Source organism: Chrysemys picta, unplaced genomic scaffold, assembly GCF_011386835.1.
Source record: "Chrysemys picta bellii isolate R12L10 unplaced genomic scaffold, ASM1138683v2 scaf292, whole genome shotgun sequence".
Lineage (NCBI taxonomy): Eukaryota > Metazoa > Chordata > Testudines > Emydidae > Chrysemys > Chrysemys picta.
The window spans coordinates 9,977-37,024 of NW_027052999.1; the positions used below are offsets into that span (position 1 = coordinate 9,977).

General features: G+C 46.2%; 1 long non-coding RNA gene across 1 annotated transcript; it reads right to left on the minus strand.

Moving 5' to 3' along the window:
• Positions 1-1,597: 1,597 nt before the first annotated feature.
• On the minus strand, positions 1,598-25,998 carry LOC135978502 (uncharacterized). Its single transcript, XR_010595912.1, has 4 exons — positions 25,867-25,998; positions 8,191-8,272; positions 6,025-6,164; positions 1,598-3,500 (listed from the first exon to the last, which is right to left on the minus strand). It is a non-coding gene; the product is annotated as an uncharacterized LOC135978502 (long non-coding RNA).
• Between the last annotated feature and the right edge of the window lie 1,050 nt (positions 25,999-27,048).

A 27,048-nucleotide genomic window follows, 5' to 3' on the forward strand; every position in this document is an offset into this window, starting at 1 on the left:
AAACTACAAATTGAATTTAATATACACATATTTTAACAGACTATAATCCTATAACAAAACACACCCAGCAGTATATAGAGCAGTATAAACAAGTCATTGTCTGTCTGTAATTTTAGTTTGTACTGACTTTTATGTAGCCTGTTGATGTACCCCCTGGAAGACCCCTGTGTACCCCCAGGGGCACAAGTAACCCTGATGGAGAACCACTGGGTTAGAGAAACGGGGTGGGGATGGGGGGGTCCTAGAAATCAGGACTCCTGGGTTCAATCCTGACTGCAAGTGGAGTGGGGTCTAATGGTTAGAGCACAGAGCTGGCAGTTAGGATTCCTGGGTTCTAGTCCAGGCTATGCAATTGATTCATTCTGTGACATGGTTCTTTCTGCCTTGTCTGCTTGTGACATGTGGAGCGCAGAGACCTGCCCTTCCCTTCCGGCTGGGTGGTGCAGTAATTAATGGCCATAGAGCCTGGGCTCCAAGATCCTGGAGCAAAGTGTCCTGGAGAAGGAATTTGTTCCCCAGGCTTGACTGGCTTCCTGCCTCATCCCACTCTCCATCAATCAGAACAAATCCCTCCTGGCAGAGCTGTTGTCTGACCCAATCTATTGGGTCCTGGCTGCTGTTCAGCTCAGGTTAACAGCATGTTCTGTTTCTGTAAACTCCCTCAGAGCTTTCGAATGGAAGTGAGAGTCTTCTTCACACCCTGCTCTAAACTGTGAGTAGTGTCGCTCTGTGGCTGTTCACTCTACTTCCCCCCCAGAGATGGCATCATTTCAGTGCCAGGTTAGTGATCTCTGTATAGTGTTGCTGTGTTACTACACTGCTGCTGCGCTCCACCCCAGAGGTATCTGCATTTCAGTGCTGGGCTGGCAATCCCTGTGCAGTGTTGCTGTGTGTTGTTATGCCGCTACTGTGCTCCACCCCAGAAGTGGCTGCAATTCAGTACAGGGTGAAGGGAAGTCCATGTCTCATTTTGCCCAGGGGGGTGGGGGTTTAAAGAGCCTCCCAACCCCTCACCTGCACCCCAGCTCCTAGGAGGGGTTATAGAGCCCCTCCAAGGCTGGAGAGTTACAGCCCTTGCCCTTAGCCCGGCGGTTCTATAGGTAGAGCCCGCAGAGCTTGCCCCCCCATCACTCCCCAGGCTCGAGCTGCTAGCAGGGTCTCTCTCCCACTTCCTGAGAGCCTCACGTGGCCCCACAGCAAGAGGGTTCGGCCTCCGACTCACTGTGCAGCTGCCTCCCATTGAACCCCAGGCTGGCCTCCCCCACATTCCCATAGGGCAAGATGAGTGGGGACGGGGCAGAGCAGCTGTCAGGGAGTCCTGCCCCCAACCCCCTCAGGGGCTAGAACTAGAGCCGGAACCAGCTACTGGCTGGGGCTCGAGCTGCCGCTTCAGCGCCTAGCTCCCCCCACCCCATCACCCAGGACGGGGATCCGGTGCTACAGCCTGGCCCAGCGCAGCAACCGTCCATTGGCCACTCTGCCCTCAACGGCCGCCCCCCAGGAGGTGCAGCCGCCTCCCCAGCAGCGCAAGGCAGCAGAGACCTTTCTTCCTAACACCCCCGCCCGCCTGCCCACACACACGTCAAGGAACACATGGTAGTTTCAACAGCCACTTTATTAAACGTTAGAAAGGCCAACACAGTGCAGGGACACACGCCTCCCTGGTGACATACATTTAGAAACCTCTGACAATGTAGGAACTAGTACAGAGAGTTGATATTTCTTTAAAAGCTGCAGCATAAACATAATAGTAAAAAGTTTCTTAATTTGTGAGTAAATAAGATTACATTTTTGTACAGTTATCTTTGTTACTGGTCCATGGTGCATTCATACAGTAGAGTTATTTTTCTAGAGACTTTGTACATTTAAAGAAGTCACTGCAATGATAAAGATAGAGCAGAAATTAAAATACTTCAGTAGGCACAGAAATCCTTGCCTTTCTCTCCCTCTTCATCCTCAATGAAACAGGCAAGGCCTTAGATAGTTAATTATAAGCCAACAGAGCAACTTTCCACAACACTCACTACCAAAAAGCAGCTTGTACTTTGGGGTAAAGAGGCCAATATTTCTTGCTAGGTGTTTAGAGGGCAGATCCACCATTGGGCTTAGCCACCCTCTGAGCGCTCTGTCACATCTTTCTGGTAGTTGTCGCTCCCGAGTCTAGCTCATTTTTTGGGATAACAGCCAAAGCAACATCCAACACTCAAAGAAGTAGGCTATGTCGATTAGGTTTGTGAATCAATTTCACAGTGTAGCTATTTGCAAATCGACCCCAAAAAGTAAGGGAGGAAAAAAGAGACAAGAGAAAGGAAAAACTATACAGAGGAAGTAGAAACAAGGACTGGAAGGAAATTAGAAACCGACAAATTAGAGGGTACACACAGTGGTGACTGTGTGAAGCACCAAGTTATTTCTTTCCGTCCTCATAGAGAGCAGACACCCAGACCTAAAAAGTTTGTCGGTAAGAGGGAAGAGGCAACGACGTTTGTTACCGACCTTTCCTGAAGTCCTAAGGGAACACTCACTCAGGGGACTAGTTTAGAGGGAAGATAATTTGTGAAGTAATGCAAACAGATTCCATATAAATATATATAAAAATTTAAACTACATTTGGCACTGATTCTACTCTGGAAACATTTTGCTGGCTTGCAGAGAAAAGTTTTCACTGATCTACTTTTTGGCAAAAGACAAAAACCTCAAACAAAACCAACTTTGGTAAGTGTCTACATTACAAACACTAAACATTTTTAAAGGTACTCTTTCAGATTAAACTGACACCAAAAAGTGACAGACTGTCTTTTGAAGAGAATGTAAACAACTTATAGAGGTTTAATCACAAATACCACAAGGCAGCACTAACGGTTCAGTGCTCAAATATTTAGAACTTCAATAATAGAATTTAACTGCATAGTCTTAAAACAGTAGTGAATGACAAGTGGTGTTTACAAGGGTGGCAGGCTCTTCCACAACTAGTCAGAAGGCATTAATGGAGTAAGAGGCAAGGCAGGGAAAGTCTGTTCAAATGGCAGACGTGTTAAGAGTTTCTTCCAAGAAGGCACAAATTTAAGATTTGGTTCCCATCCCTTTAGTAGTGTGTCAGAAGAGACACCTTTAAATTGCGGCATGAAGGAGACAGTGAAGAGGACAGATACCCAAACATACTCTTCACATTTATCTAGAATGCAGTACTCAGTGGCAACAATACATTGCTTCTAGATTCTGAAATGCAAACATGAAATCCTCTTCACCAGCCCATACTCAAGATTACCAAGGCACTGTGCAAGTTGTGGGCTGTGCTTATTAGTATTTTAAAATTAGGAGTGTAACTTTTAAATAAAGGCACATTTCCTATACATGAGAGAGTTATCACATGACTAATCAAAATAATTTTGCTTTATACATCAGTAGGTGAGAGCTTGAGAATACAGCAGGTTTGAAGGAGAGAGATGGCTTCTGCAGGTTTGCATTTCTTCTTGTAACTCATGAGGACACATTCCAGACTATAACAGAAAAATAAGGATTGAAAAAACGACAGTCCTCTTCCCCCCACATCAAAGAGGCATAAAACAACCCTGCAACTTAAAGACTTGAGCTACGGAACACTCAAAATATTCAACAAAAGGAAATTCTAAATAATTTCCTGTGTTTGTTTTACCATAGTTTCATTCTTGCACAGGATTAGCTTTTAGAATTCATGTACTACGTATTTCTCACCTATGGTCACAATTCTGTTTGTAGCATCACAATTAGTTGCTGTAGACTGTGTTACAAACAGGCCCAAAGGTGAGAAATGAATATGCTGTCAGAGCTCGAGAGTAAATGAATCCTGCTGGAAAGCTTGTTAACAGCTACATCACAAATTCAAACAGCTGAACACCAAGCAGTGTAACTAGGCAGAAGCTCCCTGGCTCTACTATGGCCAGAATATGAATCCACAGTCTTCCTTGCACCCACCAGAAACATCTCCACTTGCGTTTGTATTTACAGGTTTGTTACCAGTTATAATGATGGGCTCGTGGCTGTTGTATACATACGGGTACATATGGCAACATTCAGAAGTTGGGGCAAGTGAAATCTGGATATCAAAGAAGGGAGCATGAATTTCTTTCCTCTTAAAGCTTCTACTGCAATATATTTCTGTTTAAACAGCTTGTTCACCGGTGATGAATCCTTGAGAACTGTCTGTCCTCCTCCTCCTCCCCCTCCCCCAGGATTCTGCTCCAGCAGGAAAGCTAGTGCATGAAGTCAGTGGTGTTTCCTGCAGTCAAGTGAGGCTAGTCAGATCAAGGCTCTTGCCTGGACTGAGTTTAAGGGCAGGGTTTTAAGTGTCGACCTGCAGTGGCACCAGTGCAGCTGGACTGCTGTAGCGCTTCAGTGAAGACAATATTACACTGATGGGAGAGCTTCTCCCATTGGCATATTTAATCCACCTCCATGAGAGACGGTAGCTATGTTGAGGGGAAAAGCTCTCCTGTCCACATAGCGCTGTCTACAATAGGGGTTAGGTAGGTGTCACTGCGTCACTCACAGGTGTGGATTTTTAACACATAGTTATAACAATGGCATGCAGGGGTAAATTTACAGTGTAGACGTGTCCTAACTACCTTGCTATCTAAGCACTATTGAGGATTGGAGGAGGAGTTTCATATGAAGCTTCCCTACTTTTTTTGTGGTTTGTTTTGCCTGACTTCTGGGCTGGAAGACAGCAAGGGTAGTCTGATTGGCTGGAGTACCCATTTGGGGATTAAGAAAAGGGTGTGACCCACTAGAAGAGGGCCAGACTGCTTTGCAAGAAAGAAAAGTGACATAAGGATGTTGAACCTGGAGTCTAAAGGATTAATAAATGTAGAAATATCACGAAAGATGAATTTGAGAAAGGTGTATGTCCACAGCTCCTGTCCTCTAAGTTCGCAAAGCATTTCATGTTACTCTTTGGAAACCCCTGTGAGGTATGCATCATTATCCCCATTTTAAAGATTGAAAAACTGAGGCAAAGAAGTGGTCAAGTGACCTGGTCACGCTCAGAGTCACTCGCAGAGCTGGGACTGGGACTCAGGGGTCCCAGTCTCCTGTGGGATCCCATTTCTGCTCAATGCACAAGAGCCTGAGATTCAACAGTTAAGGTTCCCACAGAAGACATAACTTCACCACATCACACAGATTACATTCAAACATCAATTTAGCAGCGTAAGTACTACTTTGAACTACTGCATATGTCAGGCATGCAATATGGCTAAGTTAGCATTACTGTGTGAACCTTAACTTTTGAATATTATGACCTATGTACTAGCAGTCACAACCAGAGTGTGTTACATTAACAACTTTTTGCATTCGATTTACAGTCTTATGCCCCATGTACGCTAGTCCTACTGACAAAACAGTGCTTTAGCTAAACACCAATGATGATGATGATAATGAGAACAAATGCTATCAATACTGCCCATATCTGTTAAAAAAAGCACATAATTTAGTACAAACAACTCACTTAGATATTTTTAAAAGAGGGCAAAAGCTTCTTCTCTAGACCCAACTACTACTCCCCTGCCTTACAAATTAATGTTTTCCACTCTGTCTTGGCTTCTCAGCAAATAAAGAGTAGGCTTCCAGGCCTTCCTGTAATTAGCACACATGACTGTAAGAGACTAAAGGTTCTTTGTGCTGCTGTGTGTGTTGTCGTCATTCAGTCCATAGCACTGAATTTCTTCCTCCTAGATCTCCAACACCTTAAACTAGTACATTCATTTATCCTTAGCCACATTTCTGGCCTGGAGAACGTTTTGTGTAAAGGAACTTGGCCAGGCCACCCAACTTTTGGAAAGTTCATCTACTTCACTAAGCCAAATGCTCATTAAGGACCGTATGTTGTAATCTTAAATACTATTCACCATGAGTAAAGGCTGCAGAAATTGGCCATAGGTTTTCATGGTTAAAGTTATCTGGATTTCTTTCCCTTTATGTAGTATTCAACAACTTCTAGTTCTTAGTGACATTAATTTGCATTGGAAATACTCAAGTCATGGTTACCTTATAGTTCTTCCACCAATACTTTCTTTTCAACTTGGCAGCACTGGTCTCAAATTCCGCTGCAGTGCATCATCCAACTCTGACAGCTTCTGATCTCGTTCCAAAACCTTGTCCACGTTCACCATCATGATGTCAATCACCTACAGTGATTTAATAGTCACAGTAAGTTATTCATGTGTTAGATGTTCATCTCCTCAAACACTTTAAGCATGCAGCATATCCTGACAGACACCTTTTATAACATTCACATCATTCAAGCGTTTGTTTTTAAATAAAGCAGAAGATATTGCCTTTTTGATTAAGAGTAGACAATACTGAATTTAGGTTCTTATATTAGCTAAAAGATTTGTGGAACTAAGTAATTGAATTGGAGATTCCCAATGCCTGCCTTGGGGTTTCAATATCAGAAGCTTTGTTTATAAACTTACTCCTACTGAAAGTAAAGTATTCCACTAACAATCTAGCATGTTAGAGAAGGGTCATCACTGTATAAGAAAAACTCAGTTATGGAAGCCACAGCTAGCATTTGAACAATACAGTAACTGCTCATTTAACATCATCCCGGTTAATGTTATTACATTGCTAATCAATTAGAGAACACGCTCGTTTAAAGTTGCGCAATGCTCCCTTATAATGTTGTTTGGCAGCCACCTGCTTTATCCACTGCTTGCAGAAAGAGCAGCCTATTGGAGCTAGCTGATGGGGCTTGGAACCAGGGTAAACCAGCAGCCTCCCTAAGTTCCCTGTGCGACAGCCGCCCAGCAGGCTATCAATTGCCGGGCAGTTCAGCTGTCCCTTCCCCCACTGCCATATGCTACTTCTGCCCTCTGCCTTGGAGCTGCTCCTGGGAGCCTCCTGCTTGCTGTGCGGGGGATGGGGGTGGTGGGGAAGAGGAATGCTAATGTCAGGGTGTCCCCCTCCCCCCTGCTCCTGTACCCTATCTCCACAGAGCAAGGGGGGACATGACAGGGCTCAGGACAGAGGGAGCTTGCTGGAAGCAGCTGCTGTCTCAACTTGCCAATCTTCTTAAAAAGGTAGTGTAGTGTACTTAGAGTGGGGGTGAGTGTACTTAAAGGGACAATGCACATCTCTCTCTCTCTTTCTCACACACACACACACACACACACACACACACACACACACACACACACACACACACACACACAGGGTGTGTGGATCTGTCTCTCCCTCTCTCACAGAGACACAGTCTCTCTCTGCCATGCTGTGTCTCCTCCCAGCATCTGTGCTGCTTTGTAGAGTGTGAGGCTACATTAACAACAATGTGTTAATCCTTGAGGGCTCAGGAGAGTGCTAGTTCATCATTTAACAGTAAGGCATTCCCTGGGAAATATCCCACCCTCTGACTCCACCACCTCAACCAAGCTTCACAATCATCATTGCTGCGTACAGTATTAAATTGTTTAAAACTTATACTGTGTGTGTGTGTGTGTGTGTGTGTGTGTGTGTGTGTGTGTGTGTATATATAAATATATATACACACACACACACACATATATAAAAATTAAAATAAAGTCTCTTGTCGGACGAAAAAAATTTCTCTGGGACCTAACTCCCCCGTCCTTTTACATTAATTCTTATGGGGAAACTGGATTCACTTAACATCGTTTCGCATAAAGTAGCATTTTTCAGGAACATAACTACAACGTTAAGCGAGGAGTTACTGTACAATGTTTCTTTTGACACACAAAGCACCTATGACTTCTGAAAAGGAAGTGATGTGCTACCCTATCCAGCCAGAAAGAAATGAGGCTCTCAGCCAAGGATGGCTTTTGGCTCATGCAGGAAGTTTGCCGTAGCTTTGATATAGAACTAGAAACCCCTGGCAATTGTGGATTTCCACATAGCAAAGCTCATTCTCTGTCAGAAACCAACTGGAGTCATGCAGTTAACACATTGGCTCACAAGATAGTCATCTTTGCAAGATCAGGTCAACACCTGGGAAGTATCACAGGTTTCCTGCAACAAGTCTCAAGATGATAGTTCAGATCACAAGAGGGACAAACAATGAAGACATTCTAGTGTTTGGTTCATACACTGAAGCAGACAAATTTACTCTTTGCCCACACAGCACTTCCATGTGTCTTCCCTCCGTCAGGTTTCCCAAGGTCAAAGGAATGGTAAAGCTGCTCTATACAAGAACCATACCTCATCTACGTGGTGTTGTGTCTGCTCAAGGTGACGGTTACTGCCAGAGGCACTATATGAGTTTCCAGGGCCACTTGTTGACCTGCAGTGTAGAGACAGTTACACTACGATATCATACTGTTAATTACATTTATATACCACCTAGAAGTATGCTTGGTAATTTGCAAACAAACGGTATGCAAACCAGTGAATATAAACGTAAACACCAATGGTCATAACAAAGAAAGGTGGAACATTCCCAAGGAGCTAATATGCAACAGAAGAAAAAAAGTTAGATTTCTTTTGCAGTGGAGGAGTGAAGCTTGAGCAGCAAGCTTTAGCCATAGAATTCAGACAGTGGTTCCAAACTTACCACTAACGAATGGCTGCAATGCCACTGGAGATCCGAGAAGCAGGTGGGAGAGAGAAGAGCGGCACTATAGCTCAGAGCATAGTGTATTGTTGCTCTTGATTGACCCAGAACATGGGTTTAGGGATCCCCCCTCTCTTTGAAATAAAAAACACATGAGCTTGTGTGCACTATTTTCCCTTGGTTGAACTTGGGAATTTAAATTTTTTGGAAGCTACTGAACTCAGAAAAAGATTGTGTCAGTCACTGGAAGCATGCAACATTCACTACTTGTTTTCCTAAAAGTTCACCACAGACTAGAGAGGCAGTGGCCAGTACCAGATATTTCAGAAGAAGGTGCAAGAAGCACTGTAGAGCAGTGGGACTCAACCTTTCCAGACTACTGTACCCTTTTCAAGAGTCTGATTTCCCCCAATGAAGGAAAAAGAACAGTACATCTACAGTTTGTACACATAAGACATCTACAACAGTGGTTCTCAAGCAGGGGTCTGGGGCCCCCTGAGGGGGGCCGCAAGGAGGTTTCAGGGGTCCACAAAGCATGGCCAGCATTAGACTTGGGGGGTCCAGGACAGAAAGCCAAAGCCCCACTGCATGGTGCTGAAGCCAAAGCAACTTTGCATGGTGGGAGACCACTATGGCACAGGGAACTGGGCAATGGCCTTGTTTCTACCCCCAATGTTGTTCCTGGCTTTTATATGCAGAAAAACAGTTGCTGTGGCACATGGGGGCTATGGAGTTTTTATAACATGTTGGGTGGGCCTCAGAAAGAAAAAGGTTGTGAACCCCTGATCTACAATATATCCTGCATTTTGGCTTTTTATCATTTGCTAGCTGTACCACCTTTCAATATTGATTATGAACACAATTCTAAATAGGACACTGAATTTATATAGAGGCAACATGATATTTTCTATCCTATTATCTATCCCTTTCTTAATTATTCCCAGCATTCTGTTCGCTTTTTTGACTGCTGCTGCACATTGAGTGGATGTTTTCTGAAAAACATCCACAATGACTCCAAGTTTTCTTTCTTTGAGTGGTAACAGCTAGTTTAGACCCCATGATTTTATGTGTATAGTTGGGATTATGCTTTCCAATGTGCATTACTTTGCATTTATCAACATGACATTTCATCTGTCATTTTGTTGCCCAGTCACCCAGTTTTGAGAGAGTCTTTTGTAGCTCTTTGCAGTCTGCCTGGGTCTTAACTATCTTTAGTAATTTTGTATCATCTGCAAATTTTGCCACCTCACAGTTTACCCCTTTTTCCAGATCATTTATGAATATGTTGAATAAGACTGGTCCCAGAAACTACCCCTGGGGCACACCACTATTTACCTCTGTCCATTCTGAAAACTGATTATTTATACTACGCTTTGTTTCCTATCTTTTAACCAGGTCAAATTACAAAGTATGAATATAAATAAATAACACAAGGTAGGGACAAAATTAGAAAGGCCAAAGCACAAAACAAGATCTAACTACCTAGAGACATAAAGGGGAACAAGAAAACATTCTACAGATACATTAGAAGCAAGAGGAAGACCAAGGACAAGGTAGGCCCGTTACTCAATTGTGTGTGTGTGTGTGGGGGGGGGAATAACAACAGAAAATGGGGAAAATGGCAGAGGTACTTAATGACTTCTTTGTTTCAGTTTTCACCAAGAAGGTTGGTGGGGATTGGACATCTAACATAGTGAATGCCAGTGCAAATGAGGTAGGATCAGAAGAGGCTAAAATAGGAAAAGAACAAGTTAAAAATTACTTGGACAAATTTGATGTCTTCAAGTCACCAGGATCTGATGACAGAAGTGGGCTGTAGTCCACGAAAGCTTATGCTCTAATAAATATGTTAGTCTCTAAGGTGCCACAAGTACTCCTGTTCTTTTTGCAGGGCCTGATGACACGCATCCTAGAATACTTAAGGAGCTGACTGAGGAGATATCTGAGCCATTAGCTATTAAGACGAGAGAGATTCCAGATGACTGGAAAGGGGCATATATAGTGCCAATCTATAAAAAGGGAAATAAAGACAACCCGGGAATTACAGACCCGTCAGCTTAACTGCTGAACCAAGAAAGATAATGGAGCAAATAATTAAGCAATCAATTTGAAAACAGCTAGAAGATAAAGTGATAAGTAACAGTCATCATGGATTGTCAAAAACAAATCATGTCACATCAACCTGATAACTTTCTTTGACAGGGTAACAAGCCTTGTGGGAGGGGGGAAGTGGTAGAAGCTTTTGATACTGTCTCATATGACCTTTTCATAAACAAACAAGGGGAATGCAAGCTAGATTGAGTTACTATAAGGTGAGTGCAAAACTGGTTGGAAAACCATTCCCAGAGAGTAGTTATGAGTGGTTCACAGTCATGCTGGAAGGGCAGAACGAGTGGAGTCCCACGGGGATCAGTTCTGGGTCCGGTTCTGTTCAATATCTTCATTAATGATTTAGATAATGGCATAGAGAGTACACTTATAACATTTGCAGACAATACCAAGCTGGGAGGGTTGCAAGTGCTTTGGAGGATAGGATTAAAATCCAAACGATCTGAAGTAAATAGGATGAAATTCAATAAGGACAAATGCAAAGGACTCCATTTTGGAAGGAACAATCAGTTGCACACATACAAAACAGGAAACGACTGCCTAGGAAGGAGTATTACAGAAAGAAATCTGGCAGTTGGAGACCCACAAGCTCAATATGAGTCAATAGTGTAACTCTATTGCAAAAAAAGCAAACACAATTCTGAGGTGTCTTAGCACAGGGGTGGGCAAACTTCTTGGCCTGAAGGCCACACTGGGGTTCCGAAACTGTATGAAGGGCTGGTGTAGTGTACTAAATTGCTCCCCGTAGGAATGTGCTACTTACAGTGTATTACTTATGGCTGCCAGTCCTGGTACTCTGAGCGGCATGGTAAGGGGGCAGGGAGCTGGGGGGTTGGATAAGGGGCAGGCAGTCCTGGGGGGCAGTAAGGGGACAAGGAGCAGCGAGTGGTTGGATAGGCGTGGGAGTCTCAGGGGGACCTGTCGGGGCAGGGATGTGGATAGGGGTTGGGACAGTCAGGGGACAGGAGGGGGCAGTCAGGGGATAAGGAGCTGTGGGGTTGGATGGGTCGGGTATTATGAGGGGGGCAGTTAGTGTGCGGGGGCAGGCTGTTTGGGGAGGCACAGCCTTCCCTACCTAGGTGTAATATATTAAATTGCTCCTCGTAGAAATGTGTACTTATGGTGTACTACTTACAGCTGCCAGTCCTGGTGCTCCCTAAGTAGCACATTCCTATGGGGAGCTTGCAGCCCGGCCGCCCCGAGTACTGACTGCACGGTGAGCTAAAGCTGCGGGAGAGGGGCTGGGGGCTCAAGGGCCAGGCAGGATGGTCCCGCGGCTGGAGGTTGCCTGTAGTTTACCCATCTCTGTCTCCGCAGCAGTATTGTAAGCAAGACACGAGAAGTAATTCTTCCATTCTACTCTGCACTGATTAGGCCTCAACTGGAGTATTGTGTCCAGTTCTGGGTGCCGCATTTCAGGAAGGAAGTGGACAAATTGGAGAGAGTCCAGAGAAGAGCGACAAAAATGATTAAAGGTCTAGAAAATGTGATCTATGAGGAAAGGCTGAAAAAATTCAGTTTGTTTAGTCTGGAAAAGAGAAGACTAAGCGGGGACCCGATAACAGTTTTCAAGTACATAAAAGGTTGTTATGAGGAGGAGGGAGAAAGACTGTTCTCCTTAACTCTGATAGGACAAGAAGCAATGGGCTCAAATTGCAGCAAGGGACGTTTAGGTTGGACTTTAGGAAAAGCTGCCTGTCAGGGTGGTTAAGCCTGGGAATAAATTGCCTAGGGAGGCTGAGGAATCTCCACCAATGGAGATTTTTAGGAGCAGGTTAGACAAACACCTGTCTGGAAGGGTCTAGATAATACTTAGTCCTGCCACGAGTGAAGGGGACTGGACTAGATGACCTCTCAAGGTCCCTTCCAGTTCTATGATTCTATGGGAGATATGATAGAGGTCTATAAAATTATGAATAATATGGAGAAAGTGAATAAGAAAGTGTTATTTATCCCTTTACACAACAAAAGAACCAGGGGTCACCCAATCCAATTAATAGTCAGCAGGTTTTAAACAAGAGAAAATACTTTTTCATACGGTGCCCACTCCATCTGTATAACTCATTGCCAGGGGATGCTCTGAAGGCCAAAAGTCTAACTGGGCTCCAAAAAGGATCAGGCAAGTTCAGGAGGATAGGTCCATCAATGGGTATTAGCCTATATGGTCATGGACAGAACCCCGTGCTCCGGGTGTCCTTAAACCTCCAACCTCTAGGAGCTGGGAATGGAGGATGGGATGGATCACTTGCAACTGCCCTGTTCTGTTCATTCCTTCTGTAGCATCTGACACTGGCCACTGTCAAAAGACAGGATATTGGGTTAACTATTGGGTTATAAGAACTAGGGGCCACCAAATGAAATTAGTGGGCAGCAGGTTTAAAACAAATAAAAGAAAGTTCTTCTTCACACAGCACACAGTCAACCTGTGGAACTCCTTGCCTGAGGAGGTTGTGAAGGCTAAGAATATAACAGGGTTTAAAAGAGAACTGGATAAATTCATGGAGGTTAAGTCCATTAATGGCTATTAGCTAGGATAGGTAAGAACTGGTGTCCCTAGGCTCTGTTTTTCAGAGGGGGGTGATAGATGGCAGGAGAGAGATCACTTAGACTCATAGACTTTAAGGTCAGAAGGGACCATTATGCTCATCTGGTCTGACCCCCTGCATGTTGCAGGCCACAAAACCCTTCCCTGGACTCTGCCGTTGAAGTCCCCAATCCTGTGTTTCAGTGACTTCAATCGGCAGAGACCCTCCTGCTAGTGATCCCTGCCCCATGCTGCGGAGGAAGGCGAAAAACCTCCAGAGGCTCAGCCAATCTACCCTGGAGGAAAATTCCTTCCCGACCCCAAATATGGCGATCAGTAAGACCCCGAGCATGTAGGCAAGAGTCTCTAGCCTGACCCCTGTTGGCCATTATACTATTTACGTACCATTGCTTGGTTTTCCTTGGCTACTATGTTTTACCATTAAACCATTCCCTCCATAAATTTATCTAACTTAATCTTAAAACCAGACAGGTCCGTCGCCCCCACCGTTTCCCTCGGAAGGCCGTTCCAATATTTCACCCCTCTGACGGTCAGAAACCTTCGTCTAATTTCAAGCCTGAACTTCCCCACGGCCAGTTTATATCCATTCGTTCTCGTGTCCACATTAGTACTAAGCTGGAATAATTCCTCTCCCTCCCTTGTATTTATCCCTCTGATCATTACCTGTTAGGTTCACTCACTCTGGGGTACCTGGCATTGGCCACTGTTGGTAGACAGGATACTGGGCTGGATGGACCTTTGGTCTGACCCAGTACGGCCAGTCTTACGTTAAATGGACCATTGGTCTGAGACCATGTTATGCTATAGCTTCAACAGAAATTATGGACTTCCTGCATTGTACTAGCCAAAGAACTGCACCAAGTCAGACTAGATGATCAGAATGGTCCCTTCTGGACCAAGATCATGTTTGTTGTAGCATCTATTTTAGGAGAAATCTTTGAACTATCCTCTGATTCTCTCTCATTTTAAAATGCTTTAATACTTTTTTGACTGCTCAAAGTACTATTGTCACTATAAACACCCTCTGGTAGCTAACTTATAGAATGAATACCCCATCATATTATATGCCAGCTTTTAAAAACAGCACCAAATAACAAGGTTCCTTTAATTTGTAAAATAAAGCAGTACAAAACCAAAATGAAATAAAGAGTTCCTATGTTCATTTTGAAAACATTGGCATCTAAGCAGAATCACAGAGCTTACCATCCCTGCACACTATAATCTAGAAATAAAGAAGATTCTGCTTAATTTGTCAACCTAATATGAACTGACTAGTTAGCACTGAAGTCATTTAACAGCACAGCATCAAGCTGTCTGGAAGAGCCACAACCCACGATTTACCAGTTCTATGACCAAACAGGCGTATAGAAATTCCCAGATTCCTTTCACTGGGGCTAAACCTTTAAAAAATAAAAAAGCAGCACTTGTCCTTTGATAGGGGAAAAAGTCCCCAAACACACTGCCCACAAAAAGTTGAAAGATCTAGTGCCATTCATCTTTTACTCCTTCCTAACCTGTAAAGGCAGCCCTTACAGAAGTCACATCTATCACCCTTAAGAGGCATACAGCAAAAAAGCATGAGTTTTCTGTGACTTAGTAAACCCCTTTCGACTCAACAATCACTAAGAAACAGAGAGGTAAAGGAATGCTGCTGCATGTGAGGCTTCCTGCCTAGAGTTAGAAGAGAGAACACAGCAAGTGGATGACAGCAGCTGCCACGTTAGGAAGCAGAGACTGGCTGTGGTGGCAGGACCCTGTGTGACACACTCGGGGGTTCAGATCCGACTCCAGCTGAACTGCCACACGCCCGCAGCAGCAGCAGGTCCGCTCCACACACTGTCTGTTCAGTTTTCAGAGTAGCAGCCGTGTTAGTCTGTATCTGCAAAAAGAACAGGAGTTAACCCATTTTTACTCCTACAAAAGTTTTTTTTTCTCCTGCTGACAATAGCTCATCTTAATTAATTGGCCTCTTAGAGTTGGTAGGGTAACTCCCACCTTTTCATGTTCTCTGTATGTATATAGATCTCCTCACTATATGTGCCATTCTATGCATCTGATGAAGTGGGCCGTAGCCCATGAAAGCTTATGCTCACATAAATGTGTTAGTCTCTAAGGTGCCACAAGTACACCTGTTCTTTTTGTCTGTACAGTGGTTGTGACTTCGGGCCACCTGACCCAGCCCGGATCCACCCTGGCTCCAGTCCCCGAGCCCAGCCGCGGCGCAGAGCGGTGTGTGCCCGGTCCTCATGCCCGGCATGCCCACCCGTGGCCGGCCCGACAGCAGCGGGGGGAGCGGGCAATGCTGCGGGCTACTGCGGCTCATGCCCACACACTGCAGACCGTGACCCTTGTCCCGGCCACACCCTGCCCAGCCCGTGCACTGAGCAGCGGCTCATGGACACGCCCAGACCTGTCCTGTCACAGGGCCTTCACCCCTCCGCCGCGCCCACCCGGCGCCCGCAGCCCCCCACAGGGCCACCTGGGAAGAGGGCACCGGGAAGCACCCAGCAGGAGAAGGAGGTGCTGCTGGACGAAGACAACGAACTCTGGGTGCAGCTATGCCACATGCACATCACTGATGTCTCCAAGTGAGCGTGCTCAGCCCTGCCCCTGACACGCCCCTCCGTGCTCTGCCCATCCCCCCGGATATGCCCCTCCGTGCCCCACCCAGGGACGCAGGGCCGGCTCTCGGCACCAGAAAACAAGCTGGTGCTTGGGGCGGCACATTTTTAGTGGCAGCATGGCCAGCACCAGAATGCCGCCCCTGCCGCCCCAAAAAGTGTGCCCCGGCCACCCTAGCTCACTTCCGCTGCTGCTGCCGCTCGCACGTCACTGCTCCCCCTCCCTCCCAGGTTCTCAAACCTGCGAAGGGAGGGGGAGAGCCCGAATGGCCACGGAGCGCAAAACAGCTGATTCGCGCGCCGCTTCTCCCCCTCCCTCTTTCCTAGGCTTGAGAGCCTGGGGGGAGGAGGCAGGGCAGGGGATTTGGGGAAGGGGCGGAGTTGAGGCAGGGCCGGGGGTGGGGTAAGAAAAAAAATGGGGGGTGGGTGGGCTGCCAAAATTGTTTTTGCTTGGGGCGGCAAAAATCCTAGAGCCGGCCCTGCAGGGACAGGACCCATCCCCCCCCCCGCCGGACACACCACTCTGTGCCCCACCCAATGCCTAGTGCCGGGACTTGCTACCGCCCTCCTTTGGCAGAGCCCTCTCCTCCACGTCCACTGCCAGGACCTCCCGCTCAGACACACCTCTCTCACCCAGTGCCAGGACAGCCCACCCCGTTGACACACCCCCTCCCCCTCTTTTCCAGTGCCGGGACTTCCCCCATCCCCCCCTTCAGACACAGCCCTCCCCACCCTGTGGCCCACTCGGGCACACCCCTCCCCTTCCGTTCCCACCCAGTGCTGGAACCCCACTCCCCCTTGGATACACTCCTCTCCCACCCAGTGCAAGGACACCCCCAGCAACACACCCCTCTCCTGCTCAGTGGCAGGACTTCCCCTCCCCCTCAGTGCTGGGGCCTGTCCCTCAGACATGCTCCTCTCTGAGTGTTGAGACCCCCTGGACCCAGCCCCTCTCCCCAAAGGACCCCTGAGTGCTCCCTTCCAGAACAACTGTCTGCCTCTCCTCTCGGGAATCCCCCTGGACATTCTCTTCCCCCGATCCCAGGATCTCCCCAGGCACCTCACAGCCCCTTGAGTGAGTCCCTCACCGACCTCCTGCTGGACCTGCCACTGCCCTCAGCCCCCCCCCCATCAGGGCACCAGGAGCCCCCAGAGGTGCACTGAACTCTGCCCTGGGGTAACTTGGGAAAAGTCCCCCCCCGCCCCATCTGAGGCTCTCGAGGCAGAGAACCGTGGTGCCCGTGGGGTGGAGGCTCCATCCCCTGTAGCATAGGACAGCGCACCCCCATACCTCTAAGGCAGTGCCTGGCTCCGGCCTGACCCCTCTCCCTGCTGCAGGAAGGTGACGGAGCTGCTGCGCACCTTCTGTGAGAGCAAGAGGCTGACCACGGACGAGGTGCGGTGGGGGCTGGGAGGGGGAGCCTGGGACGGGGGAACCCAATCCCACTGCCACTGATGGGGAGGGGAGGCTGCCCTGTTGCCCTAGGAGGGGTTGGTGGTGGTGGGGGAGGGCTGTCCAATTGCTCCCAGGGTTTGCCTGTAAAGGGCTAAGAGGTGTATGCGGAGCCCCCTGCCCCCCAGCCTGGGCTCTGGAGCTCCCCACGGTGAGGAGGGCAGAGGCCCATGGGGCGGGGTCAGAAAGCAGGGTCAGGGCCGCGCAGGGAGAGCTGCAGGGAGCCAGCGCTGACATCTCCCTGGCCCGCTGCCGCTTTACATCTCAAGGGGCACTTGGGTTGCGGGGCTCCCGTCTCATTCCAGCTAGCCTGGGAAGAGCAGGTCTAACCCAAGCCACTGCCACGCGTGGCCTGAGTGACCCGTCCTGGCATGTGTGGTTGGGCTGCTGCGGCTGTCCCCAGGCAAGGCCTCTGCCTTGCAGGGAGCTCTGTGTGCTGGGAGGTGCCAGGATATCACCACCGCCTCCCTCCAGGTCAACATCGAGGACCTGTTGCAAATCCTGAGGAAGATACCCGCGTACCAGAGAGAGCTGAACAAGGTAACGGGGCTGGGGCTGTTAGTGGGCGGGGGGCAGGGCATTCAGTGGGGCTGATGGGGGAGGCAGGGTGCTCTGTGGGGCTGGTGAGGAACAGTAGGGATTCTCTGGGGGGCAGGGCACTCCACTTTACTGCCTGATGAGAGCTGCTGACCTGTCCCATCGGACAGAGCCATTTCCCCCCCCGCCAGGGGCTGTGTGGCACCATGGGCAGCAGCCTGCCTGTCAGTGCCCAGAGCTGCCACGTTACTCCCAGCCAGTGGTTCCCAAACTTTAACAGCCCGCGAACCCCTTTCTCTAAAATTGTGAAATCTCGTGAACCCCCTCCTAAAAATGAATATTTCCAGGGTTTTACATTTAAATTTCCTCAGTGTGATGGATGCGCTTGCTTTGCTCTGCATAGCTCTTTGAAGTCCGGAACCTTTGGAGAAAGATAAAGTCTCAGGTCTGGTTCAGCATCAAGTCTGTTTCTGTATTTGGTTTTCAGATGTGCATACGAGGAAAACGCTTTCTCGCATGAGTATGTTGTTGAAAATGGTAACAAAACTGCAGCAGCTTTTTCTGCCAGAAGGTGGTACTTGTTTCTTAAACTCAGCCAAAAGTTGATCAATGACAGATTTCTGAAACTCCTTCTCAGTTCGTAATCACAGGAGATCTCAATCAATTTCTCTTTTTCCTCAGTGTTCAATATCTGTGTTGAGAAAGTGGTATCATCAAAAGGGTTGCGAATCCAGTCATTATCGCCTGATATAGCTGCAAAGTAATCCCTGAATGTTGTGCAAAGTCCTTTTAGGTGTGCAGTTATATTGGTTTTAGTGCACTGATCCAACTGAAGTTTATGTTCTGCCAGGAAGTCATGAAGATTACTGAAACACTCAGTTTGATTGTTTTCCAAACAACTTTCCCAGAACTGTAACTTCTTTATCATGGATTCAACTCGGTCTTGCACATTGAAAACTGTTATATTGAGACCTTGAAGAGATAAATTTAGGTCATTAATTCTTGAGAAAATATCTGCTAAATAAGCTAGGCTCTGGAGCCAGACATTATTTTCCATACAGCTGGCAAGGTGGAAAGGGTGGCTGTTGAAAAAAAACTAGGATTTCCGTTCTAACCTCAAACAAGCGCACCAGGATTTTGCCCCACGAGAGCCATCTAACTTCAGTATGGGTCAACAGACAATCGTGTCTACTACCCATTTCTTCACAAAGTACGTGAAATATTCTGGAATTTGTTGGCCGTGATTTTATGAAATTCACCATTTTCACTGCATTGTCCAGCACTTCCTTCAGTCCCTCAGGCATGTGTTTTGTTGCGAGGGCTTGTCTATGGATGCTGCAATGAGTCCAAGAGACTTTTGATGCAACCTTTTTTGTTCGAGCTACAAATCCAGTATACTTCCCCGTCATTGATGTGGCCCCATCAGTGCAAATGCCTAGGCAACGAGACCAATCTATTTCCTTTTCTTGAAAATATGCATTAGTGAGATTGAAGATATCTTCTCCAGTTGTACATTCTTCCACTGGTCGGCAAAACAACAAGTCTTCAACCAGACATTCATTCACATAACGTACAAACAGTAGCAAAATAGCTAGATTAGCTACATCAGTCGATTCATCCAACTGTATAGCATAATATGGACTATTTTTCACTCTCTGTACAATTGTGGTCTCTACGTTATTTGACATGTCATTAATTCTTCGTGACAACGTATTATTGGACAAAGGTACCATGTCAATCCTTTTTGCAGCCTTTTCTCCGAGCAGGCAATGAACTACGTCTTTTATACATGGACCAATCAAGCTCTCTGCTACGGTATGGGCTTCTGATGCTTTTGCTACTCGGTAGCTCACGCGGTATGATGCTTCAAGTGCATTTTCATTATCGGTACTTGCTTTGGATATAAAACTGGTAATGTCACTTTTCCTCTCAGCTAATTTTCGCTTGAAAAAAATCAACAGGCTTGTCGAGTTGTGCAGGATGCCTAGTTTGTAAATGGCGCCGAAGTAGAGAAGGTTTGAGGCTGCTGTTTGCTAGAACATCACCAAAAATCACACACAGTGGTTTTGGACATTCTTGATCACCAATGCATGTAAAGCCATATTTTATACAATCATCTTCATATTTTCTTTTCTTTGTAAGTGACTTTCCAGGACCATCATGATCATTAGACGTAGATTTTCCACAGTGTGGACTTGAGGAAACACTAGCTGATTCCAGCGTCTTTACACTTTCCTTTTTCAGCCACTTATCCATTGAACTTGTGTACAAAAGTTCTAATAAAAACAACACAGAGAGACTGCTAACAACCAACCAACTAGAAAATGAGAAGATTCACTCAAGTCTCACTGAAGCAAAACAGCACTCGAGAGAGAATGACAATTACAGAGACACCTTAACACTGCTACACTGGCTACAACGTGCTTCCGGCTGGTTTGGCTCCCAAACAGCTTTTCTTCCGCCACGAGGTTTCTCCCTAGGAGGGTGCCCAGCGAGGGACAAATTAGCTTGGACCACCCCCCACGTACAGCATTGCTCCTGCTAGCTCTGTCCTCCATGCCAACTTCCCCTGTCTGACGAGGACAGGAGTCCGAGCTGCCACCTGCAGGTCTGGGGGTCTCAGCTGCCACCCTGCCCACCACAGGGCTCAGGCTACTGGCCCCGCGCCAGGGCCTGGGCTGCTGGATCCACACTCCCTGGGGCTCCTGCTGCTGGACCCCATTGACCGCCCCGGTCAACTGAGCTCCACTGAGCTTCTGCTGCAGGTCCCGCTGACCGGTGGGGTTCGGGCTGCTGGCCCCAACTACCCAGCCCCACTCTCCCTGAGACTCGGGGCTGCCAGCTCCGCTGGAGCGCTGGGGTTCGGGCTGCTGGCCCCAACTGCCCGGCCCCGCTTTCCCTGAGGCTTGGGGCTGCCAGCTCTGCCGGAGCTCTGGGGCTCGGGCTGCCGGCTCCCCCGCTGACAGGGGCAGGGCTCGGGCTGCCGGCCCCAACTGCCCAGCCCCGCTCTCCCTGGGGCTCGGGCTGCGGCTCCCCCACTGACGGGGGTCAGGGCTCGAGCTGCCAGCCCCAATTGCCCGGCCCCGCTTTCCCTGGGGCTTGGGGCTGCCAGAGCGCTGGGGCTCAGGGCTGCCGGCTCCCCCCGCTGATGGGGGCAGGGCTTGGGCTGCCAGCCCCAACTGCACAGCCCTGCTCTCCCTGGGGCTCTGGTTGTCTGCCCTGCAACCAGGTCCCACCTGCTGCCTCCAATGCCGGGGTCCTCTGGCCACCATTAATGATTTTTTTCTTGCGAACCCCCTGTAACGTTCTGTGAACCCCCAGGGGTTCGTGAAACCCAGTTTGGGAACCACTGGTCCACATAATAGGGTTATGAAGATGGGTCTATGGGCGGGTTTGACTTCCTCTACCATGGGCTGCTATTGCAGGAAGGAGGTTTGCTTGGAAGAGATGGGGTCCGTCTGACCAAGAAGGAGAAGAACATCTTCATGTACTGACTCACCAACCTTATGAGAAGAGCTTAAAACTAAGTTCAGAGGGGGCAGGTGAAAAAAGCCACCAGGTAAAAAAAAGGTGACCTTAATAGATGACTAGATATTTGAGGAGAAGTAGATGTGGAAAATTGCAGTCGAATTATAGGAGAAACAAGAGGGAAATCTATGCGGGCATCTGCTTAACATCTTAGATGTCTATACACAAATGCAAGGAGTGATAATAATGGGGAATAAACAGTAAGAACTGGGAGTTTTAGTACATAAGTCATAACTCAGCTTAACTGGCACCACAGATACTTGATGGGTTCAATCTCATGACTGGAATATTGGTATAGAGGCCTATAGCTTGTTCAGGAAGGACAGGCAGGGAAAAAAAGAGGAAGTATTGCATTGTACACTTGTTCTGAGGTCTGGAAGGAGGTGAGAAGCAGACCAGTTGAAAGTCTCTGAGTAAAGATAAAAGAGGGAAAAAACAGGGGTGATGTCCTGGTAGGGGTCTATTACATATCACTTGTCAAGGTTCCTTCCCCACTCTGAACTTTAGGGTACAGATGTAGGGACCTGCATGAAAACCTCTAAGCTTCTCTACCAGCTTAGATCTGCTTTTGCTGCCACCACTCCCAATGTGCTAAGTCCCTTCCCTGAGTAGCCTTGAGAGACTCTTCCACCAATTCCCTGGTGAACACTGATCCAAAACCCCTTGGATCTTAAAACAAGGAGGAATTAATCATTCCCCCCCCCCTTCCCTTTCCCCCCACCAATTCCTGGTGAGTCCAGATCAATCCCCTTGGATCTTAGAACAAGGAAAAATCAATCAGGTTCTTAAAAAGAAGGCTTTTAATTAAAGAAAGAAAGGTGAAATCAGGATGGAAAATAACTTTACAGGGTAATCAAACTTAAAGAGCTCAGAGGACCCCCCTCTAGCCTTAGGTTCAAAGTTACAGCAAACAGAGGTAGGTTTCAGAGTAGCAGCCGTGTTAGTCTGTATCCGCAAAAAGAAGAACAGGAGTACTTGTGGCACCTTAGAGACTAACAAATTTATTAGAGCATAAGCTTTCGTGGACTACAGCCCACTTCTTCGGATGCATATAGAATGGAACATATATTGAGGAGATATATATACACACTCTGTATGTGTGTATATATATATCTCCTCAATATATGTTCCATTCTATATGCATCCGAAGAAGTGGGCTGTAGTCCACGAAAGCTTATGCTCTAATAAATTTGTTAGTCTCTAAGGTGCCACAAGTACTCCTGTTCTTCTTCAAACAGAGGTAAACACTCTAGCAAAAGGAACATTTACAAGTTGAGAAAACAAAGATAAAACTAACACACCTTGCCTGGCTGTACTTACAAGTTTGGAATATGAGAGACTTGTTCAGAAAGATTTGGAGAGCCTGGATTGACGTCTGGTCCCTCTTAGTCCCAAGAGCGAACAACCACCAAAACAAAGAGCACAAACAAAAGCCTTCCGCCCACCAAGATTTGAAAGTATCTTGTCCCCTTATTGGTCGTTTGGGTCAGGTGTCAGCCAGGTTACCTGAGCTTCTTAACCCTTTACAGGCAAAAGGACTTTGGAGTGATTCTACAGTATTGTACACAGGAGGGCGGTTACCTTTCCCTTTATACTTATGACACCCCAAATCAGGAAGAGGAGGGAGATGAGGCATTTCTAGAACAAATAACAGAAATATCCAAAACACAAATCCTGATAATAATGGGGGACTTTACCTACCCAGACATCTAATTATCCAGTAAGTTCCTGGAATATACTGGGGACAATGCTTTGTTTCAGAAAATGGAGGAAGTAACCAGGGGGACAGCCATTTTAGACTTGATTCTGACCAACAGGGAGGAGCTGCTTGTGAAGGTGGAAGGTGATTTGGGTGAAAGTGATCATGAATGATAGATTTCATGATTCTAAGGAAAGGAAGGAGTGAGAATGATAGAAGAAGGACTAGAAAAAGCAGACTTTAACATACTCAGAGAATTGGTCGGTAGCCACCCATGAGAAAAAAATCTAAGGCATAAAGGAGTTCAGGAAAGCTGACAGTTTCTCAAGGAGACAATATTAAAGGCACAACTGCCAATGCAAAGTTTCATCTGGCTTTTTGATCAACCAAATTAAAAAGCAAAGGAAACCTGCCAACCAACCACACTCAAGTGTCACTGTGCATTCTCCAAGGCCGTTTCTTCTCTTTCTTGCTTTGGTGCTTTTATTTTATATAATTTCAACCAGGAGCAGATTTTCAGATTAAACCGATAGTGGAAAGTATGGCAAACTGAGAGAGGGACCGAATCAAAATTCAAAATGACGGCGAGAGAATGAGAAATTCGACACTGGAGCAAATTTAGCCACCTATTGGACTGCTTACATGTATGGGCCCAGATATTGAAATGTATTAAGGTTCCTAACATCTATTGATTTCAGTGCGAGTTAGGAGCCTAAATAACTTTGACCATGTAATTACAGCACATACCTGGTCAGCAGCAGTTTATGTGGTGTGCCACAGTCACATGGATGTCATAATAGTGTTTGCATAATCTTAACTGGCTATCCTGGACATGACTGACTGAGAGGCCAGCTGCCTATCAGTACGGGAGCTCTTTGGAGGTCGGACTGAAGGAAGTATTAAACATGAATAAATTTGTGAGTGAGCAGGAGGTAATGGACAGAGGTAAGGGTCAGCATTGTATTCTCTATATCCATTCTATAATCACAAACACATTTAGAAAGCATAGGCATACAGATAGATTAGCTGTAATGTTCTCCATTTATATGACCAGAATCTCAGCTGCTGTAAACCAGTGTCGCTCTGTTGACTTCCTTGTAGCTGTGTTGATTTACACCAGTTAAGGAGTTGGCCTACAGCCTCTAGACCTGCAAACTTTCCTGAGAATCTGAGTTTCTATTGAATGCTATGGGGGAGATCTTCCATCTTTCTCCCAGTTGTTTTATGTTTATTATGGGTCCTCATTTTGTGTCTTCTGCATCCATGGAGCCAAGATCTAGCTGTGGAATCCACCAGAGATGGGGGAAATTAGAACAAAAAAATGCAGAAGGACTTCTCCTCTAGCTGTCTAAATGAAGCTCTGCTAATATCTTAAATGCAGGATAAGAAAGCATGGGGTCACATTTCTTAGCAACACTAGTGCTCCTAATCCCACACTATCACTACTGCAGCTAGATGGGCAGTGTAGGTTACAGTTATGATTCAGTTTGCATCTGGGTGTTAGAACTGAAGGATGCAATTTGCATAAAGGATGGGTAATCACCTAACCTCAAGCAGTCTTTCCTGGGAAGGGGAAATCTTGTTAGTTCCTCCTTCATGCTTTGGAATGCTGTTACAATGGAAACAGATAAATATGGCATTTCAGAGTTCTTGTTAAATATTAAGTCACCTGGAGAATTTCTGCCCACAGCTAAGAGATACATGGAAGATAAAATCCGGATTTTTTTAATATATCAGCTATTTCATAGTTTCATAGAGTTTAAGGCCAGAAGGGACCATTAGATCATCTAGTCTGACTTCCTGTATTTCACAGGCCATTAAAATGTCACCTAGCAACCCTACACTGAACCCAAAAACTTGTCTTGCACTAAAACATTTCAGTCTTTAGGAGACTAAACTCTTGTGTGCCATAGGCAGAGGACAGGAGAGACTGCGGTTCCACCAATGCCTGAGGCCCTTGCAACGGTAGAGAATTGATTAGGTCAGATATACCCACATGATCCTAGCAGGTGATCAGTGTCCCATCCTCCCACCCAAAGGTCCCTGCCACTCTGAGCAGGGGGAAATTCCTTCCCACTCACAACTCTGGAGATCAATTGGACCCTGAGTATGTGAGCAGGACATCTAAGGAAACAGATTCTCTGAACCATCTTGGAGCACTGGTCTACCTTACCAGGTGTCCCTTCTCCTGCTATGGTCAGTCCCTGATGTTTCAGATGAAGGTTGGAGGGAACCACTTGACCCCACTCACAGCGTACACCTAGTCAATTGTGCATGGGGGAAAGTCCTTTATGACCTCTACAGGCAACTGGATGAACTCTGTTCCATGAGTCTTCTCTGCAAGTATTTAAACAACCATACAATAAGATTAAAGGCTTTCTTCAAAACAGGGGGCCTAAAGTTAGGCTTCTAAATTCATACTGAGGTCTAAAAAAGTGGCCTGATTTTCACGAGATACTGAGCCCCAAAAAGTTCCCAGCATAGCCAATAGGTACATCTGGGTGCTCAGGATTTTTGAAAATGAGGCCCTGACTAAGCAAAACTCTTAAGCAGGTGCTTAACTTTAGGTCTCTTTGTTGGCTTAGAGTTAAGCATATGATTAGGATGCTGACTCAGGGCATAGGTGCCTTAATATGGATTTACGAGCTTAAGTTTAGGCACCCAGTTTTGAAAAACTTGACCATAAATTATTATTCTGTATGCCATCAAAACTCTTGAATTGATAGTAAAGAGGGAAAGGAAGATTATTTTACGTGGGGATCTACTTGAAAGGAGCAAATTTTCTTCATTATGATTTCCCCCCAAACACATTGGGTAGTTCAGCAAACAAACCTGGTCATCAGGAGCAAGGAAGAGGATTTACATGATTCCCAGGTCTACTTCTCAAAGTGTTTGGGCTCCTGCAGAATTCTTTACTGGATAATGAATTAAAGAGGCCAGCATCAATTTCTACTATCAGTGGTAACCAACCGAATCCTTTTATTTAATTTCAGGTGTTTATAATGAGGTTGTTTCCCTCCTGGCAAATATGGATGACCAAGATAAGGGCAAAATTGCCCTCAGGATTGCCTTGATAGCTGAGACCAAGCTGGCTAGCGTTGTGACAGTGCTGTTAGAGAAACTGCAACAGGATGAGGTAGGGCAGTTTCATGAAATTACATCTGCTTTCCATGTGTCCACACCAAATTCTGCCTGACTTCAGGGGGGTATAGGGGAACGCATGGGGGTAATTCAGTATAGAACTTGGACTGGCGCACCATCAGTATAATCAGTATTCACCCTTCTGTCCTCAGGCATAAACTCATAATGCAAAATGCTGTTATTACAGATCAGGATGATATAATGGTCTATAAAGAGAGCGTTGTCCTTTTACACACAGTGGAGTACATGGGCTGGATATAGTAAAAGTACACTGTAGGACTTGCAGTAAGCTCTTCCAATAATACTTTGCCCTTCTTTAGCATCTTCATCCAAAAATCTCAAAGCACTTACCTAATACTAATGAGTTAAGACTCACAGCACCCTTGTGAGAATGGTAAGCATTATCCCCATTTATGGATGATTTGTGTCACAGGGAATTAAGTTACTTGCTCAACACCACTTAGCAAGTTAGTAAAAGAATGTGAATAAAACCCAAGTGAACTGACTCCCTGCTCTAAATCCTAGGCTCATTAATTATGCAAGTGCGCAGTAGTGCAGAATTCCCCCAGGAGTAATATTCAGACCCCTTTTTCCATTTATTAATACTTGCATCCAACAAGTCCATTTCTCTATTAAGGGCCAACACAGAAGGCATTTTAGTTCCAATTAAAGTACTAGGAGGCCAAGACAAGCAGTTCAGTTCAGAACTGAACTTGGCCTCCTAATACTTTAATTATTTGAATCACTCAATTAATTATGCTAATTAATTTGATTAATTACTTGAATTACGTACTGCTTATGTATTCATAAGTTATCAGTGACAATTTTCAATTAAAAACATCCTCCTTCCATTTAAAAATGAATGGAAGGAGC